Raw genomic sequence first — 12,341 nt, 5'->3', positions numbered from 1 at the left:
CTTTCTAATCTGTTGGACAATTAATTTATGCATCAAACGTGTTTACCCCTGACTCTCCTACTAGGTTTGACTTTGTACCCTATCTTGTGCAGTTTTCTTTTATAACATAGCCTTACAAGAGCTCGCGCTCTGATTGGCTAATATGCTCGATCCATTCGCCCGTGGTGTGCACACCGACATCAGTTTGTTTTGCTTTTTTTTTTTCACGGCAACTTTTCTTGTCGATGTTGTCACTTGTTGCAACATAATTGTGGGTTTTTCGCTCATGAAATATGTAGAAATCTTGTGACTATTCCGGAGATAAATAAGATAATTCTTGTGGGCTGCCAAACTTCGAGCTCTTTTTCTCTTGACGGGCCTCCAGCTAAGATTTCGAGATTTGCGAACTTAAGCGAGCAGGAGCTTAATCAGCTGGTCGAACAAAGACGCTCAGAAGACCAAAATAACAAAAAACTGGTCTGTATCATTCCTTCGAGGTGAGTAATAAACAGCAGCAGTTTTAGAAAGCGTGTTTCAGCGATTTAGCGATAATAGAATTCTGCACAAGCGTTCACTGCAAAATGTTTCAGGCTTAGAGAGCCATTTAAATGCTTTCGGCGAGCAAAACTGTACTTGTGAGTTATAAAAATTTCTTTCCTATAAGCCTCCGCCGTCTGTTCTTTTACTGTACCAAATAAAGAAAGTAACAGAGATGAATTCTTTTAAGGCATTCACGTATTCAATTTCAGTCTGGCGCTCAGAGAAAGCTATATAAACACCGCTCGAAAACACGACGATTGGTCAGCTGGAGCACAATCTGAGGCGATTTTACGCCGAAGCACGAACTTAGAAAGGGGAGCGATACAGTAAATCCACCTTGCTTCAGTTCAGACACGGAATTGAAAGATATCTCAACTCTTCTCCATACTACAAAGGACTCCAACTAGCAAGGGACCTGAGGTATTTGCGGGCAAACCAGATGTTAGACGCTCAACTTGTCAATTTAAAACGAGGTGGGAAGGAAAACATAACCCACAAAGCTGGTATTGAAGAAGAGCATCTCAAACAGCTCAAGGCCGGGGGTGCTTTTTTGCTTTCCTCCCAATACGACGGCTACAAGGCTCTAAAGCTCTACCTTGAAAAGATGAACCCGAGATGCAGTGCTTTTTTCCGGTACCAGAACGACGGCCATAATTCTTTGGTCCAATGCTGGCGTCCCAAATCGACGTATCATGTCTATCTCTGGCTATCGAAACGTGCAGTCTCTTGCCCACTACAACACTTGACCATCCGCTTCACAGCTTCAAAGTTGCAGTTATATGCTGTTAAGGGCGCTTTCAGTCCCAAGTACTTGTTGTGTATCCACGGCTTCCTCAGCGGTGCTGCCATTGCAATCCACAGTCCGGGTGATCAATGGTTCACGTCAAGAATTAAGTAATTCACAGTTTGCTGGAAACGTTGCGCCACTCTTCCAAGATTGCTTCATTCAAACTATGCAATTTGTCTTCAATTCTCTGGGAAACCGACCCAACTGAGACGAATTTCAGTAAATATTGAAAGTCTCAGTGTTATAAAAGAAATGGTTCGCGTGCAGCGTGCAACCATCGAGTTATGGATGCACTTCGTGAGGTTTGCTAAACACTCAAAATGATAAAGTCGCACTCATCTATCGCCTAGTGCGACACTTACGCTTCTTTCGTGCTCAGCAACCTCCCGCGTGCACCATAACTCGACGAAAGCTATACAAATGCCAAACATGCGATCCATTATCTAAATTCCAACTGAAATACACGGAGAAAGCAGTGAACCCGAGTACCAAGGAACAGATCCTGATCAAAGGTAATCCTACATTGCCAGAGCAGTTTGTAAATGCATTTAATGAGAAAAATATTAATATCACAATGAAACACCCGTCCACATGTCAAGTAATTGTCGGTGCAGGAATGCAGATGAAAATATGAATGTACGAAAATCTAGACGAACCATTGTCTCCCATTCTCATTTTAGATTGAGATGTGAAAGAAAACCCTCCAGAATTCCTTACAGAATGGTTACCAGGATATTTAACAGAAAAAGCAAACAGAATTGTAGTGAAATTACTACATCTTAAAAATCGCACGCAAACAACGCAAGTAGGCCATCGCATTTCAGATAAAGCTGTCGTTGGATGTGGTGTACCTCAAGGATCAATTCTTGGACCATAAACTGTCTTGCTATATGTGAAGGATAATCATAGACGCTCGAATAAAATTAGGTTTTGCCTTTTTGCAGACGACAATAACATTTTGTATGCGGAAAAAAATCTGAAAGACCTTGAAAAAGTAGTCGACTACGAGTTAAAAAAACTTTATAACTGGTTGACAGCCAACAAGCTAACTCTTAACACTAAAAAACCAGCTTTGTAACTTTCGAGCTGCAGGATTATATTAAGACGCCCTTGATTCAACTCAATCGAAAGGCGCTCTTTATAAAAAAAACCCATAGACTTAGTTTTGTGTAGTCCTCCGATTACACCCCGTGGGTTCACTTCATGGTGATTTTGTATGTGGACTCCTCCTGCGTTCTCATTAGAAGGCAGGACCTCCGCATCAGCACCAGGATACTTAAGTATAAGTACCTGCTCAATTTCGTATGGGACTTAGAGGAATCTGATTCTAGAAATAATTTCTCGCCGGGCATTTCTAGTAAGGATGCCCTGGTACCGAAAAAGTAATGAAACATCTGCTGCTATGACATATGTACTTTCCGTTTCTTTTCAGACTGATAAACTATTGAGAGAGGTTCTGGACAATGCTACTTCGCTTCTGTTTGAACTGAAGTTTGCTGTGCATCAGGTTAGGCTTGAATACCATCAACTTCTAAGGGTGACTAACACCTCATTTCTCCTCAAAATATCTCCCCTAAATTAAGCATTGAAGTGAAGAGAATGAAATAAATGATCGCTATCAAAAGGACTCCCTGATTGTCAAACAGGTTCTCCTTTCAAGTACTACAGGAAATATGTAGAGGAATGGAGAATGTGGATGTTAAACGCTTAATTACTTAGGAGGGGCGCTTATTAGGTGGCGCTCACCTAGTAATGCTCGTATTCTAAAACTGAATTTGAGATATCAAGAGTAAAACAGGAACATGTTTAAAATGTTATTAATTGTATCATTTTGGTGGAAAATGGTCGTGCTCTTTGTAGGGGCTTGGTCCATGTTTGCAAAAGTTTTAATGCTGCTGGCCTTTTTGTGATAATAGCCCTCTTTGTGAGAAGATTTTATCCTGTAATGGTTCTTCTTTGACGGAATCCGAGTGTTTCAAATATCCCGGTCATGATCGATCAGCACTTGAGTTTTAGCAACTATATTAAGTACCTGGTCAATGAGGTCTCGAGGAAACTGGATGTTTTTAAATATTTGAGAATCCTTCTTTCCATGGCTGCTGATGAACGCCTTTACAAGACAACAATTTCACCCATTTTGATTACTGTGATGTGGCTTGGCACGGGTGTGCAAAAGCTAACTTTGATTCTCTCAAGGGTCTACAGTATGGAGCTGCCAAGTTCATTTTTTTCAAATGCTGGTCTCGACCCCATAATCCTTTACACTTTAACATGAGTTTCCACATTCTCCATACTGGTCTCTACATGTTTCTTAAGCTCGTGACAAGGAAAATTTGTTAAATAATCAAGAGCTTCTTCAATTGCTGATCGCTTCATTTATTCTCTTGACTGTAATGTATGTGACTCAGGGATGACATTGTAAGGAGAAATCAGGTGCTACTCACTCTTAATGGTTAACTTAGATGCAAGGTTGACCTTATAACTCATCCCTACAATCCTACAGTGAACAATGGCTAGTGACTGGACTGAACTTATGATAGCTTTAGGATATTAAGTTTCTTGTTATTTCAGGCAAACTGCTTTTCAATAGAAGACAATGTCCTAAACATTTTTGGCTTATGAAGATTGTTGAAGCCCAAGAACAAACAGTAAGTATTCCACTAGGACATTAAGCATTTCTCTTACCGTCAGACTAAGTGAAGCGTACCCCTCAAGATTACATTAATGAATTGATCATTTGGATATTGAACCCGCCAGTCGTTTCAAGAATGCAGTAATGAATTGATTATTGAACCCGCTAGCAGTTTCACGAATGCAATAATGGATTGATTATTTGAATATTGAACCCGATAGCCGTATCAGTTTTGAAAAGGCGCGGATCATTGTTCAAATTGGAGGTCCATTTCTGAAGTCCAATATAATTGTTCTGTTTCACGAGGAATCCTGAAAATGAACAAACTGCACTGTAAAAACACTGCGAAAACAGTCGATCGCAAATATAAACGAAACAAAAAAATTCTTGCGATGGCCTCGCCCGTATACTATTTTTTCGACCATGAATACACACAATAATTTCTACAAGCTCGTCAAGATGTAAATAGGCGAAAAAAGCTCTCGATGACATTCCATTTACAACGTCCATAGGAAGTTCTACACAACACTCGCACTCATCTTTCCCCCCATGTCTGACGCCATGTTGAAATAGTTCCAATCCATCATCTCGTGTTCGCATAGTCCAATCAGAAATGGACCTCTGATTTGAACAATATTCCGCACCTTTTCAAAACAAATACGGCTATCGGGTTAAATATAACAAATAATCAATCCATTATTGCATCCTTGAAACAGTTGGCGGGTTCCATGTTAAAATATTCAATTCGTTATTGCGCTCGTGGAAAGATTAACGGGTTCAATATTCAAATAATCAAATCATTAATGTAATCCTGAGGGGTACGCTTCACTTAGTTTGACTGTAAGGTCTTTCAAAAATTGCTTGTACATTTGAAGGGCTCAGATGACAGTGTTTCTTAGGTAACTCAACTCAACTCAACTTTATTGTAATCAGACATGACATGACACTTAACAAATGACGCAATACCCACAAATAGCAGAGCTAGTATTCAAATTCAATCTAAGTGAGCTCAAAATCTCAAATTCACAGAAAAAAACTTTCCCTCCCATTGCCTCATTAGTAATTCTCATTACTGTCAGCCAAACGATTCTCATGATGTTTGATGTGAGAATTTGGTATTGGATCAATTAATTAGTATTTTTGTGTGGCTTACACGAATTGTAAACTGCACTATGTCATGATCCAAGATGTTGATTTGATAGTCTATTTGGTAGACTACAACTCCTTTTCAGTTACTTGTTGGTTTTGGTTAATTCATCGCAACACTGATATGCATGAAAAATTACACTCTTAATTGGCTGAAAACAGCTAGGTGCCTTTCTCATGTATAACTACTGCAAAACTCGAGTACAAATGTCAATTAGGCTCAGGAACAATAGATCACACTAGAAATCAATCAGATTTATACAAAGTAGGTTTTGCTGATTGATACATCCTTTAGCTGACCAAAATAAACAAAAGCTTGGATATTTTTATGTATATTGAATAACAATAACAAAATTGCATTCCTGAGTAAGATTTCAGCTGAAGGCAAATTTTGATAGCATGTCAAGTTGAATTTGGAAAACACAGGGGCATGAAATTACAATTTCAATAATAATAAAACTTAAAAAATTTTGGTACTTTAAATCATACGATACTATCGTTCACTTACCTGTACATTGAACTCTATTATGTTTAAGTTATATCTCTGATTACTGTTCCTGAAATCCATTATGGTGACACTCTATCTCATATAAACTTTCTGTTAAATAAAACCTCCAGGTAAAATTGTAAAGTGTTGGGTTCAAAAATTAATAGCAATGTCAACGTCATGTTAATTCAGAGCACTACTCAACATTCCTTGTGCTCTGATCTTGTTATACAACTATTTTTTTCCCTAAATTCTTCCATTTGCAACCCCATAACTACCTACCTCAACTGAATTTTTCTGTGTTGTTTATTGAAAATACAGTGAGAAAGTTAGTCTTGGTCACTCATGGGAGTTGAAGGGTTGAGGCAAAATAGAAGCAAACATTTTAGAAAAGATTGTTCATTTCAAGCATTATCGAGACAAAGAAAAACACAAATTGAAATAATCTGGACGAAAAGATGAACCAAATATTTTAAAGTTCATGCAACTGCAATTTGTTTCAAAGTGGCGAAAGGCACTTTTCTTCAACTCCTACCAGCTCTATTCGGAACGTGCAAAAAAACCGTTTTCCTGCTTTACAGCAGTGATTGACATTTAGGGCCTATTACATGTAGTTCAAACTTTGGTCAATCCGTGTCTTTAAAAGAGCCGTTTCAACTTAGTTTTCTGCCACTTGAAAAAGTTGAGGAATTAACGAATTCAACACGGTTTATTTTCCAGTAGAATACGACAATACCAAACCAAATCAAAATAGGCAAAGTTCCAGTAGAACACGACCATGACCAATTTAATTTAACAACTAAATTGTGAACAAAAATTTCCCATCGCCTGATGGTTGATGAGGACAACGTAAATATTCCAAATGCTTTACAGTTTGAATCATCTAGCCATCTAAGACTTTTAAGTCAAAAAAGACAAGCTCGTCTTGTTTTAAATTCTATTTTGGATACAAACGCACATTTTCAGGCTACAGGCGAGTAAGTTTGCCGATCAGATGGCACAATTAGTGATGGAACGCCGGTAGACTTTTACTAACATTTGTTACTTAGTGGGTATCTTAACCCCCTGAAACTTTTGTATTGTGCATATTCTTCAAAGTGCTCTTTCTACATTTGTTATGGCGCTCCTTCAGTCGGCAACCATTTCCTTTATTCTGTTTGATTTAGCACCGATAATGTTGGGAGAAATTAGCTGCTGGTCAATCTAAAGGATAAAGGATGAAGGGATCTTAAGAGCGACCTTAATTCGACGACAACATCAAGGTCTCACAATCAAAGCTTGATATTCTACGTTCTATTTACAGAAATGTTTTGTACAGAGGATCATGGAACGTTTAACGTTATCAGTATCATCTTCTGGCCAATATCTCTCTCCAGCCGAAGCTGTTCTTCTTTACCGACAACTTTACGTGCTCAGGAATTTTCTGGAATATGATACAATGGTTGCAAATAAGATCCGAGTTGGATACGCAGAGGAATTAAAGTATCATAGTGAAGTAGACTATGAGCAGTCCGTCCTTCCCGGTGAAGTCCATGGGGTGAGTTAAAAAAAGAAAAAAAAAAAGGATGGCAGCGAGCCGAACGGAACCCTGGTATTTTCTTTTAATCGCGCGACGGACTTCGCCGAAAAGCCGGGACTTCGTAGTCATTAATGCAACTGATTTTTCTTTTCATTTCTGCTCCAACAAGTTTTCTTTGGCTATTCTTGTCGAGAAGGGTTTTTTGAGAGTATTAAGAATGAATAGCGGACGATCTTTTTGTACCATTTTTCCCGCAATTGTTCTTGCAGCTGTATATTTGATAGCTTATAGTAAGCGTTTTGAGATACTTTAGAAGGTTTATTAATTACAAAGGCTTGCAGACGAGGAAAGGTGAATTATTTAAAGGTTTATCAGAGGGGACATATTGGAGTGGGAGTAATCAAAAACTTACTTCATTGTCTCATAAATAGTAGATGAAAACTAACACTAAAAAAATACAAGACAAAAAATTGCCAAAAACAAAACAAAAAATACAGGCTGTTACCTGAGTTGAAGAAGATTTGTTTTGTTACGCCCAAGCATAGATGATAAACATTTAAACAACTGTCGTATAGTAAATGATTAGGGGCAGAAGAAAAGAAAGGGCAGATTAGACAGGTGACTCTTCAAATCTCTGATGAATCATTGCCATCAATATTTTTTGTTGTCTCACAAATGCTGCTGATATTACATCAGAAAGCCAGTGGTAAAGAAGAAGGTTTCCACAAAGTTTCCCCCGACAAGTCCCATAATGGAACTGCTGGAGAAAGTCTCGGATTTAGCTCCTGGCAAGGAGACTTTGTTAAACAGTCAAGAGCTTCTTTAGTTGGTGATCATTTCCTACATTCTCATGACTGTAATATATGTGACTCCGGGAGGACATCGTAAGGAGAAATCACATGCTAGTCACTCATTGTTAACTTTGATGAATAAATAAATAAATAACTGTATTTAACGAGGGAAGCACTTTACAGTCTCAGACTGAGAATCCTGTGGCCCTCAGCTACATTACAATAAGAAAAAGTTACAAACAATTGGAATAATTTAGAAATTTCTAACTATAGTAATTACAATAATAGGAAATAACCTCGCTATCAACATGCAATAATAGAATAAAAGTTAAGAATATTAGGATATGTTCGAAAACGATCAATATTAGCGTATCTCTCCCTTATGTGCTCTAAATGAGTTGATAGTTTCGCCACAGGTAACCAATAGGGGTAACGTAAAGAAAGTCAGGCAATTACATCAATTTCTAAAAATAGATTCATATCTAACCAATTCATATTTAAAGAATTTTCGCTGTCCATATCTGCATCCATACAAGGTGAGACCATATCACAATTATATTGTTGATTTTAGTTGTTTGAAAAAGGGTATCGTGTTAAATATTTATAGTTGTAAACTCCGTAGGTTAATCGTCATAACGCAAAGCAGTGCCTTTCGATGAGATTTCTAGTTTCTTTATAAACTGGTGATGCGCTAAAAAACGGCCTCGGCCGATCAGCATGGTACTTTTTCTTTCTGTATTAAGTATAATCGTTTGACTAACGATGCAGTTACTTCGGATGTGGATCGCGACGCTTTGATTGCATGCTGCGCGTTAGTGTCACCTGCACATTAGAGAATGGCGAGAGAGTTGTTGGTTTTGCCTCCTCGGCTAAGCGAACGAAGTCTTTGGTTGCAAAGATACTGTAGGAAGCTATCGATGTTTTCCTGATCAAAGATGATAAAAGCATCTACTATATAATGCTTCGGATCCTTGGCTTGTAGGATGATGACGTTATCGCTTTATTTTAAAAACTCTCTACGTAAAGGTTAGCAGTAACTGTGGAAACCGGACTTCCCGTCGCTGTGCCTTCTGTCTGCTCGTAAATTGGTCCGTTCCAATGGCAGGCTACTATTAGTGTATCTTGATACGAAGTTCAAGAGGTCTGCGATCCGAAAACAAACAAACAAACAAACAAACAAAAAGACATGAACTAAGTTCGAATTGTAGATTCGCCACCGTAAAGAGTTAGAAAGCTGACGTTTCGAGCGTAGCCCTTTTCCAGAGCGAAGAGACGAGTTGTGGGTTGTGTGTGTTTTTATGCAGAAGGTGGAGCTACGCTATTGGTGGGAACGTGGTGACGAGAAAAACAAGAATAAATTAATAGATTAAAAGGCGTTCGTTGATACCTATGGGATTAAGAGAGGCGTTTTGAAAGATCAGCTTTTGTTCAAGAGCTATGCGGCTCTCCAAGCTACCTAAAGGTAACAAGAGACCGCAGATTTCCACTTACTGCTTAGAATGATCACTTAGATTAAAGCATCTAGCGACTGGTTTTAATGCGTCCTTGTCATTACTTTCTAGGTCGCGAAGGTGTTCTCGGAATCGGTCATCTAGTCATCTTCCTGTTTCGGCGATGTGTATCTTTTTGGAATAAGTGCAAGTTATGTAATAGATGGCTTTAGCACAGGTGCACGTGAAGTAATCACAAATCTTATTGGATCGTTCGGGTACCGATATTTTTTCAGCGTTGTGAATGAAAGGACAAGTTTGCCATCGTGCGCAAGCGCAATTAAAAGTTCCAGGTTGCTCATTAGTTTGGAAAAAACTTCTCACCAAAAAGCTGCCTATGTTTTTGTCACGTTTGAATGACATTAGTGGAGGCTGCGAAAAGATAGTGCCAGTCTCTGGATCGTTTTGAGATCATTTAAAGTTTTTAGAATAATGGATTTAACTGAGTGGTTGTGAGGGTAAAATGTAAGGGTGAATGAAATGCGGTCGGAATTTTCCTTCTGTGACGTTAGTAGTGCTGACTGTCGATCAATAAGTTGGGCACGGTAGTGACCCACTTGAGCGACAGAAACAGGGTGACCACGTTTTTCGAAAAACTGGCACATTGCCTCTAATTTGTCGAAAAATTCAGAGTCATCGCTACATAAACGATGAAGTTTTAGAAACTGAGGAAAGGGAATGGAATTCCTGACATGAAATGGATGCGAAGATAAATTCAACAAGTGACTATTTGAGTCTGTAGGTTTGTATCCAAAACATGGGTTTAACCAATTTATCTCTATTTTGCCTCTTAACTCCTGACCCGGTCCAATGAGTTCTGTGAAAATGCAGATAAGAATTTGCGCAAAAAGGCCAGAAACATTGCTACAAAATCTCAATGAGAAAAAACCAAAAGTTCGACCAAAAGTGGATATATCTGGAGCAAGCAATCTCATTATAGAGGGAAACAGTGTAAACTTGACGTGTGAAATTGTGGCTGGTCGGCCTGAGCCCGAGATAACCTGGGTCAAGAAAAATACTTTGCAGGAAAAGAGTTGGTCTCTCCTTTTCCCTAAAATGAAAAAAGAGCGACGAAAGGCGGTACACTTGTAAGGCAGAGAATGCCGCTGGTATATTTACCAAATACGTACAAGTTTCTGTTAAGGGTGAGTTTTTTAATCTCATAGTCCTGCATTTGGTTTGTCCACTGGATGAAAATTTATTTTCAGTGGGCCGGACTTTGGATTAAGGAATCTGGGTCTGAGCTTCAGGGTCATTGTGGAAGTAAGTAATAACTTGGTTGATAAAGGATGGTATATAAATAGTAAAAACTGTTGAACTAGTGGCTCTCCGCCCTTAACCTCTTCTAAAACAGTTGAGAGCTGTTTAAAAACAGGCAGAACTAAAGGAACTAATAGAATCCTTCTTACACATTTCTAGAGGGATTCCATTCCAGAGCTCTACTCTACAAGTTTGAAAAGTTTCACGTTTTTCCGTTTCTGTGTTGTACTGGGGGGCAAATCAAATTGTAGCTCCCATAACGACTCAGCAGTGTCTGGAGAGAACTCGTCGGTGAATTGAGTAACGTACGGGTTTCAAATAAAATCATCTAAATGGTAAAAAGAAGATGTGAGGTTTAAAACCCAAATAGACTCTTTCTCAGTCTCAAGCTCGAAACAAATGCATTTGTCAGAATGATTCTCTCTCCCTCAATATACCCTGTTGTTGTAGCCACTGCTGGAGAGGAAGGAAGGAAATGTTTGATGAGAGAGATTGAGCTGGGAAGATTGAACTTATCGGTGAAAAAAATCAGCCAAACTTTGTAAAGTTTGTGGGCTGCTTTACAACTCAAAGTAAGTACTAAGTGTAGAGCATTTTTCTATGTTTTGGGTATTAAAAATACTACACTACTTCTTTATATGAGCTCCATAACCAGAATGGCCTGTTGATCGGACGAAGTTCGTGGTTTCTTTTTTTATTGTTTTGCTTTGTTTGTCTGTTTTGTTTTATTTCTTTCTTTGTGTGTGTGTGTGTGTGTGTGTGTGTGTGTGCGCGCGTGCGCGCAGTAGCAAGACTGTTCCTCTTTGAATACATTTATCGATAGCCCGATCACGAAGATCTTGAACGCACGACCAGAGTATCTAATATCATTAATCTTGGTGACTGGGCTATCTTGCTTTCTCATTTAAAAAATTTAAAAAATTTAGGCTTAAGTCTCATGAAGGAAAATCCTTAAATTGAGTCCTCTTCCGAAGTTTTTAATAGGTATTGTGGTCATGAGCCTTGACTTTTTTTTTAACGCCACTTCAAGTTCACCCAATTCTCATCATGGAATACATGCCATGCGGATACCTACTTGGTTATCTGAGAAAATGCCGAGGAGTGAGGGATCGGTATTATCTTGGTGATGGTAGGGCTCAAGATTTGACCAACTATGATCTTGTGATGTTTGCCAAACAAATCGCTGCCGGTACGGTATTACTTGGATCGAGAGAGGTAAGTGAAGTCCTTCATTGTTGTCATAAATAAATTGTAACTCCGAAACTCTCTCAGATATTTAAACTGTTTTACCTTAGCTCAGATGCTGACCAACATTTGTAGGTACGTTTCACTTACATAAAGTCTGAGACCTTCTTTCGGCCGTGGTACTTTTATTCCAGTGAGCAGATCACTTCGGATGTCACACTTATAGAGCCGGTTATTCAAACAAAGTTTAGCCGTTGTTTAACAAAACCACATTCTAAACTACCTTCATTTTAGCCGAACCTTTTGACTACCCTAAGAAAAATAAATGCAACAGTAAAATGGTCGGATATGCGCCAACCATATTAGATTTTGGCCTGTTGTGGGACACTCCGCTGTGCTAAAAAGCACAGAAAAATGAAAGCAACAGCCAAACTATCATGCCAGTTTTAAGAAAACAAAGCGAAAAAACGGAACGTCCCTCGACATTTGTAACGAAGAGCGAAGGTGCTGAAAAGAGCATATTGT

Source organism: Stylophora pistillata, chromosome 5, assembly GCF_964205215.1.
Source record: "Stylophora pistillata chromosome 5, jaStyPist1.2, whole genome shotgun sequence".
NCBI classification, from domain to species: domain Eukaryota; kingdom Metazoa; phylum Cnidaria; class Anthozoa; order Scleractinia; family Pocilloporidae; genus Stylophora; species Stylophora pistillata.
This window is presented reverse-complemented; position numbering follows the sequence as displayed.